Below are 7,695 nucleotides of genomic sequence, written 5' to 3' on the forward strand. Positions count from 1 at the left end.
TCGGATGTGTTCAGGTACTAAAAGAATGCTAATTTTATTTTTGCTATTCGTCCCCTCTCTCCTATCCTCAAGCTATGATTCCATAGGCCACCAGATCCTCACCAGATGGCCATTATTCATAGCTAAGCCTTGACAGCAAGTGCCCACGGGCTATTCCACTGCAGGGCAACAGAGAAGGACAACCGACCTCTCTTCTCTTAGGCAGTCCCTCGGAACTGAGGATGCCTTGCTTCCACATTAAAAATGAGTTCGCAGGTGACTGATGAGTCCAATGCGGGACCTACAGTCTCTGTCACAGATGGGGCAGTCGGTGGTTGAAGGGGCAGGTGGGTGGGGTGCTTGGGTTGACGTGCGCTCCTTGCGCTACCTGCGCTTGGCTTCCGCTTGCTCCCGGCGAAGAGACTCGAGGTGTTCGGCGCCTTCCCGGATGCTTCTCCTCCACTTTGTGCGGTGTTGGGCCAGGGATTCCCAGTTGTCGGTGGGGATGTTACACTTTTTCAAGGAGGCTTTGAGGGTGTCCTTGAAGCATTTCCTCTGCCCACCTGGGGCTCTCTTGCCGTGCCGGAGCTCTGAGTAGAGCGCTTGTTTTGGGAGTCTCGTATCGGGCATGCGGACAATGTGACCCGTTCATCGGAGCTGATTGAGTGTGGTCAAAGCTTCGATGCTGGGGATGTTGGCCTGAGCAAGAACACTGACATTGGTGCGCCTATCCTGCCAATGGATTTGCAGGATCTTGCGGAGGCAGCGTTGGTGGTACCTCTCCAGTGCTTTGAGGTGCCTGCTGTACATGGTCCATGTCTCTGAGGCATACAGCAGGGCGGGTATCACTGCTGCCCTGTAGACCATGAGCTTAGTGCCAAGTTTTAGGTCCTGGTCTTCAAACACTCTCTTCCTCAGGCGAACGAAGGCTGCACTGGCACACTGAAGGCGGTGTTGGACTTTGTCGTCGACATCTGCCCAACATTCACAGATGCACATTTCCAATAGGGATTGCTAGATAGTGATCAGGAGTCCGGCTGACACCTTAGTTATCCCTTCTCTGTTCATCCTCCAAAGCCATGGTAAACTCCCTATGGTACGGTGACCACAACTGTATACAATACTCAGATTAGGTAGGTTCAAAAATGTGGGGATGTATGGGGGATGGCGACAGATTCATTTACACAGTGTGCTGTAACACCGAATAACACACCCCTCACATATATACTTATTTACTATTAATAATTAGTGTTACGAACAGCTCAATCACTGCTTTGGAATGTTGTCATTGCTGATTCTTACCAATGAAGTACAGGTAGGTCCATTTCACGAAGCCATGATCAGAATCCCAGCAGAGACGGAAACCATTCCAATCACTATCAATGAGAAGTTCTTCGTCCATTTACAAAATAAACAAACACCGAGAAAGCTGGTGACGTGGATGGCATATTCTGATGTGTTTGCATACCCAACCCAGACAGCATTCCACTGGAGTGGCTTCATCAGTACAAAGATAGGCAGCACATCTATTGCCCCTTTTGTAGCCATATCATAGAATATCCCAGCCCCAATAAGGAGGGAGATATTGACTTTGTCCTGACAATTTTTATCTTTAAGAGCATCTGCATCCGACAAGCTTGGCTTGTTGAGGTGAACTGTATCCATTACCCTTGACATTTCCCCTGCTTGTCCATTCGCAGACATGAGATTTTCTATCTCACAAATACCCTCAAATCGTGAAATGTTTTCAGGTTTGCCTACAGATGGTCTATTAGCATGTTGCGCTTCATGAGTTAAGCTTTTATGTCCCGGTTTATCAGAAGGTCCTATAGTGTCACATTGTGACTTACCTGTAAATCTTGCCTTTTCCTTATCAACTTTTTTGTCACTATGAGGTTCAGATGCTTTAATTTCGGGTGGAACCTTTAATACCAAAATGCAATAAGACAAACTGCAAATATACAGAGCAAGAGAACAAACAACCAATATGCTGCCTTTGTAATGTAAAATCTTAAAATGGAAGTAGATGTAGCCTGATAATATGCTTCCTATGAAGCCTGCTAGCCCATAAGTACATTCAGTTGTGATAAGCCTGATGGATCTCTTGTTCTCTGAGGAGGTAATGGAAACCAGTGCCATGACTCCAGTCCAATATGCGGTAAACCCTCCGCTCAGCCCAGTCAACATCACTGTTACAAACATCACTTCCAAGGGTAGGTTCCAAAGATTGACAAGGAGAAGCTGAGACCTGGCAATAAGACAGCCCAATAGAGGCACAATGATGGTGATTTTCCTAGACCTGAGGTCTCCAAGCTTGGCAAAGTAGAAGGTGGACATAATGGTGATCAGCCTCGACAGAGTATTGTAGATTATGAAGAAGTGAGAAACACGACCCAGCTCTTCATCCTCTTTGCTACTATTAGCTGATGTAGAAGAGTTTATCACATAATACCTTTCTTGTACCATCATCAAGAGAGCAGTATCGTAGAAAGAACTGGCAACCTGGTCCAAGGCTACCACAGGCTCAATGAAAGGACGCAGAAATTCACACATTTTACCAGTAATGTAATTGCTGCAATGATCTGGTCTGCATTTCACCTAAACATCAGAGGAAGTGAAAAGATAGCTGCTTGTTTCCATGGCATGATCATTATAGGGAAGTGATGTCATGAAGTTTGTTAAATAGCCTTTCAAAAGTAGAATAGGCGGTTCCATATTAAATGTATTTGCCATTTTGCGAATAGAAGTTTTCAAGATTTTGTATAAATGAATTTTCCAGTTGCATTTATAACTAACTAACTAACTAACAAACCTGGTTAGCAGCTATTGTGTAGAGATCAGCAGAGTTAGCAAATACTTTACAAAAGCAAAATACTGCGGATGCTGGAAATCTGAAATAAAAACAGAAAATGATGGAAATACTCAGCAGGTCAGGCAGCATCTGTGGAGAGAGGAACAGAGTTAACGTTTCAGGTCAATGGCCCTTCGTCAGAACTGGAAAAAGCTGGAGATCGAACAGGTTTTTAAGCAAGTGCAGGGGCAGGGAAAAGGGGGAGGGGAGGAAAGAACAAAAGGGAGGGTCTGTAATAGGATGGAAGGCAGGAGAGACTAAGAGACATTAAGGGGGTGATTTTCACTCAGAAGTCGGGAAGGAGGCGAGACTACAACTTTCGGGGTTGTAGTCCCGCCTCCATCGAGATGCGGCCAATCCACGCGATTTTAACTTGATTGACCTTGTTGAGCCCGCCCAGCGGGCTCAGCAGGCCAATTAAGGGCCACCCGGCAACAGGTGACATCACAGACTGAAATTTCATCTGTCAAGACGTTTTGACAGATGAAATATCAGTGTTTCACAGCTGTTTGAAGCTGTCAAACACTGACAGTCTTACTTCTAACCTGAGTCCTTCTACACAGACTCAGTTAGAAATCTCACTGGCACAGAAAGCTGCAGGCTGTCACTTTTGACAGTTCGCAGCCATTCTGCTTTCTGTGCCGGTTAGATGATGGACTTCCGAAACCTAGAGGAAGGAAGGCTAAAAAGGTAAGTACAGGTAATTTAAACTTCTTTGCACACTTTTGACACACCAAACAAACTTACCTTTGCACTCATGCACCCATCACTCACCTGAACACCGACATCTCAACCCCTCCAAGTCCTTCAACCTGACGGCCCGACGACTCTAACTTGGCGTGGTTTGGAGCCGTTGGGAATCCCACACTTCAAGCTTTAAAATTGGGATTAGGCTAAAAACTGCCTGTTAACTACCTGTTAACAGGCAGTTAATTGTCACTAATCCCTTCCCGCCTTGGGTAGGCGGCTCCCAGTGTGGGGTGGGTACCTGCCTCCTTTGAAACTTACATGGAGGCAGGATGGTGTCGGGACCCCCGAATTTGGGACTTTAACCCCCCGCATGCCTCCAATCCCGACTCCACGGGTCAGTTAAAATTGAGGCCTAAGAGATGGTGCAAGGCAAATGGAGATGGTAATGGGACAAGTTAAGAAACAAAAGATGGCTCTAGATGAAGTGTAAATGGCGATGGCAGAATGAAAGACAGCTGCCATGTGGGAGAGTGAAAAAAAATAAAAATAATAATAAATAAAAATGGAAAAAACAAGAATAGGGGCAGAGGTTATGGCCTGAAATTGTTGAACTCGATGTTGAGTCCAGAAGACTGTAAAGTGCCTAATCGAAAGATGAGGTGCTGTTCCTCGAGCTTACGTTGAGCTTCATTGGAACAGTGTAAGAGGCTGAGGACTGAGTGGGAGTGGAGCGGAGAATTAAAGTGACAGGTGACCGGAAGCTCGGGGTCACCCTTACGGAGGTGTTCAGCAAAGTGGTCACCCAATCTGCGTTTGGTCTCCCCAATGTAGAGGAGACCACATCGTGAGCAGCGAATACAGTATACTAAATTGCAAGAAGTACAAGAAAATCACTGTTTCACCTGGAAGGAGTGTTTGGGGCCCTGGACAGTGGGAAGGGTGGAGGTAAAACGGCATGTGTTGCATCTCCTGCACTTGCACGGGAAGGTGCCGGGTGAAGGGGAAGCGGTGTTGGGGGCGATAGAGGAGTGGACCAGGGTGTCGCGGAGGGAGCGGTCCCTTCGGAATGCTGAAAGGGGAGGTGAGGGGAAGATGTGTTTGGTGGTAGGATCACGCTGGAGGTGGCGGAAATGGCGGAGGATGATCCGTTGAATGTGGAGGCTGGTGGGGTGAAAGGTGAGAACAAGGGAAACCCTATCGTGGTTCCGGGATGGAGGAGAAAGGGTGAGAGCAGAAGTGTGGAAAATGGAACGGACATGGTCAAGGGCCGTGTCAACCACAGTAGAGGGGAATCCTTGGTTGAGGAAAAAGGAAGACATGTCGGAAGTCATACCAGTGCTTCCGACATGCTTCCTCAACCAAGGGAACAGAACTATCGTGTAACAGCAAGAGGCACACTTCTATCCAGGATGGAGCGGATGAGATTCTTTCTGCTTGGGTCTGTAAACTATCGCTCATGCACTGTAATGTGTTAAGTTTTACAAGTCTTAAATAAAGTATCATTGTATCCAATTGGAGTTGAGTCGAATTCCCTGGACTCTGACAGCCACAGAAATGGAGAACAATATTTCCATCACTGACTGGGAATCCACAATAAGGTAAAATGGAAGAAGTTGGCTATATCCTCCAAAAAATCAGACTATTACTATTAAACTCATTCAGTTTTGCACACATCAGATAACCAATAACTAATCATAGAATCATAGAATAGTGCAGCACAGAAGGAGGTCATTCGGCACATTGAGCCTGCACCGGCTCTTTTCAAGAGCAATCCAATTAGTCCCACTCCCCTCACTCTTGCCCATATCCTTGCAATATCTTCTCCTTCAAATATTTATCCAATTCCCTTTTGAAAGCTACTATTGAATGTTACAATATAGCTACAGACTAAAGAGAGGGTACAGAGGAGATTTACCAGGATGTTGCCAGTACTGAAGAATTTTAGCTATGAGGAAAGATTGGATAGTCTGGGGTTGTTTTCTTTGGAACGGCGAAGGCTGAGGGGAAACTTAATTGAGGTGTATAAAATTATGAGGGACCTAGATAGAGTGGATGGGAAGGAACTATTTCTTTTAGCAGAGAGGTCAATAACCAGGGGGCATAGGTTTAAAGTAATTGGTAGAAGGATCAGAGGGGAGTTAAGGAGAACTTTTTCACCCAGAGGGTGGTGGGGTCTGAACTCACTGCCTGAAAGGGTGGCAGAGGCAGAAACCCTCATCGCATTTAAAAAGTACTTGGATATGCACCTGAAGTGCTGTAACCTACAGGGCTATGGACCAAGAGCTGGAAAGTGGGATTAGGCTGGATAGCTCTTTTTTAGCCGGCACAGACACGGTGGGCCAAATAGCCTCTTTCTCTACCGTAGATTTCTATGATTCGTCTATGATTCTAATGTCCCAGCCTGTTTTCTGCTGAATAAAGGACAGAGGTAGCAGTAGTGGGAACGGTAGCGTAGTGGTAATGTCACTGGGCTAATAATCCAGAGGCCTGGACGAATGATCCAGAGACATGACCATAGCAGCTGGGGAATTTAAATTCAGTTAAGTAAATAAATCTGGAATAAAAAGCTAGTACAGCATCAGTAATGGTGACCATGAAACTATTGGATTGTCGGAAAAACTTATCTGGTTCACTAATGTCCTTTAGGGAAGGAAATCTGCCGTCCTTACCTGGTCTGGCCTATATGTGACTCCAGGCCCACAGCAATGTGGTTGACTCTTAACTGCCCTCTGAAATGGCCAAGCAAGTCACTCAGTTGTAACAAACCGCTACGAAACACAATAATAAGAATGAAACCAGACGGACCACTTGGCACCGGCTACAGGCACGGCAATGACACACCCAGCCCAGTCAACCCTGCAAAATCCTCCTCACCAACATCTGGGGACTTGTCCCAAAATTGGGAGAGCTGTCCCACAGACTAGTCAAGCATCAGCCTGACAGTCATACTCACAGAATCATACCTTTCAGCCAATGTCCCAAACTCCTCCACCACCATCCCTGGGTATGTCCTGTCCCACCGGCAGGACAGACCCACCAGGGGTGGCGGCACAGTGGTATACAGTCGGGAAGGAGTGGCCCTGGGTGTTGTGTATGTACCTTTAAGAGAAGAACTGATTCTATACTGCAGTACCGACAGTGACCACCCCTGTATATAAAGCCATAGCAGGCTTCTGTACTTCAGTCTTAAGTTACCCTCTGTTCAGCTGCAAGCACGAGCAGAGGGAGCAGCCAGACTTTGGAGAGTGGATTAAAGTGGTGGTCCCCTGACCAGGAAGAGGAGGAGAACGTTGGACCACCACCACCAACTCCACCATCATTACATCAACTGAGGTGCCTGGAGAGAGAGGACAGAGGAGGAAAAGGAGAAAGGAGGCCTACATCAACATCAACCGGGGAGAGGCCTTTCCATCACTGCCTCCCCAATTTGGCCTCCACTTCAGGAGAGGGAGAGAGGGGAGAGAAACCAACTGCTTGAAAGGAGGGAAGAAAACTTCATCCGGAACATCTACAGGTGGGTGTTATTTGGGGCACTCTCCCAAGACTTTGTATTTTAGGTGGGGGGAGAAAAGAAGAAGCAAGGCCGGATCATCAAGGGGTGTAGTGTGTGTGTGTGCTCTTGTTAAAAGCTAGGCCACACACACCACTAATTAGCATCCCTTCTATTGCCTGCCCTGGGAGAGCTTGGAGCTGCCCAAGGTGAAGTCCTTAATTTAATTTAATTTAATTGCATCGTTAAGACCTGTTGCAGGACTAAGCCTGGGCTTCTCCAGCTTTTCCAGGTGAAGACGTCTTCTCCCCCTGCCAGAAGACCACCATCACCAAAGACTTTTTCCATCGGAGAGTGCAACCCTGCCTACACCCACCCACCATCCTGAGTGGCAACACTGCCCTTTGCGGCCTCCCTCCTTCCCACCCCCCCACCTCTCTCTCTCTCTCTTTGTCTCTCTCTGCCTGTCTTTCTAAGGCACCTTAGTTTCATCTATTTTATTAATTGCCAATTGAGCAGAGGGGCGAGGGCTCCTCTCCCAATTTAAATCAATAAGGAGAGAGGTGTGTTCTCATTTTAATCAGCTCCCTCTGCTCAATTGAGGACAAAAAAATATATATATACACCGAGGCCATTAACACCTTCAGGCCTGTGACTTGGGGTGAGTGTAGCCCTTAAAAAAAAA

At 46.8% G+C, this 7,695-nt stretch overlaps 1 pseudogene; it reads right to left on the reverse strand.

Annotated features, from left to right (window-relative positions):
- Positions 1–1,217: 1,217 nt before the first annotated feature.
- LOC147124788 (solute carrier family 46 member 2-like) lies at positions 1,218–2,672 on the reverse strand (annotated as a pseudogene).
- Positions 2,673–7,695: the final 5,023 nt, after the last annotated feature.

Source organism: Somniosus microcephalus, chromosome 1 (genome assembly GCF_052327205.1).
Source record: "Somniosus microcephalus isolate GS21.2 chromosome 1, FLI_Smic_1.0, whole genome shotgun sequence".
Taxonomy (NCBI): Eukaryota; Metazoa; Chordata; class Chondrichthyes; order Squaliformes; family Somniosidae; genus Somniosus; species Somniosus microcephalus.